Below are 970 nucleotides of genomic sequence, written 5' to 3' on the forward strand. Positions count from 1 at the left end.
CATCAATTAATTGATGAAAGTGCCGCTGGTGAACCGGATATAGCCTACTTTTCCTTTTTTTTCATTCACAATCAGCAGCAGGGCCTCCATCTGGTCAGGAAACCTGTGCGCATGCGTATGATAATGACGGTCGCTGTTACTGTGAAGTTCATTTTTCGGGAAAAATGTATGTTGTTTGTTGATATTTTTAGTTTTAAGAACAACTTTGACCATCCTAATGCATTCAATCCCAACTGTTTATAACCACACGATTAAAATAAATAAAAAATAATTAATCTAGACGTGGATTAAAGCACACAGCCTTATTCTTAGTGAAATAAACAGAAAAACACCACTGCTGTGGTTTAGTCTGCAGACGGTAAACTGCTTTTAAATGCCTCAGGTAAATACTGTGGCACTGTTGATATGAATGATCCGTGAATGCGCCGCCTGTAAAACGTTTAAAGTAGCTGTGGAGGGTTCTGCGTCCTCACACATTCATGCAGGAACAGACTCTAGCTCTCCCCACGGGGAGGATCGCGGCAGATGACCGTCCTTCCTTTGACCTCCTGTTTCTTCCTGTTAAAAGGGAGTTTTTCCTTTCCACTGTCTGAGCGCTTGTTCATAGGGAATCATCTGATTGTTGGGGTTTCTCGGTATTATTGTAGAGTTTTTATCTTACACAGTTAAATGAGCTGAGGGCCACTGCTAGCACTGTCATCTCATTGGAGGGCCGATTTAGTGTTCAAGTAGTCCAAAAAACTAAAAGAAGAAAACACCCACAAATATTTCTGCAAATGTTGGGTTTTGTTTTGTTTTTTAAATTTCAAATATTTTATGACAACACAAAACTGCAAACATGAGGGCAATTTTTTTTCCATTGAACTACCAAATAAACACATTGGTCCTCGCTTTCTGGACAGACACGTGGCAGCACTGCTGCTATTATTTTGTTCATATTTAACAAAACAAAAATGCAGTGCACACATTA

Source organism: Pundamilia nyererei, unplaced genomic scaffold (genome assembly GCF_000239375.1).
Source record: "Pundamilia nyererei isolate P.nyererei 1_Seehausen unplaced genomic scaffold, PunNye1.0 scaffold00095, whole genome shotgun sequence".
Lineage (NCBI taxonomy): Eukaryota > Metazoa > Chordata > Actinopteri > Cichliformes > Cichlidae > Pundamilia > Pundamilia nyererei.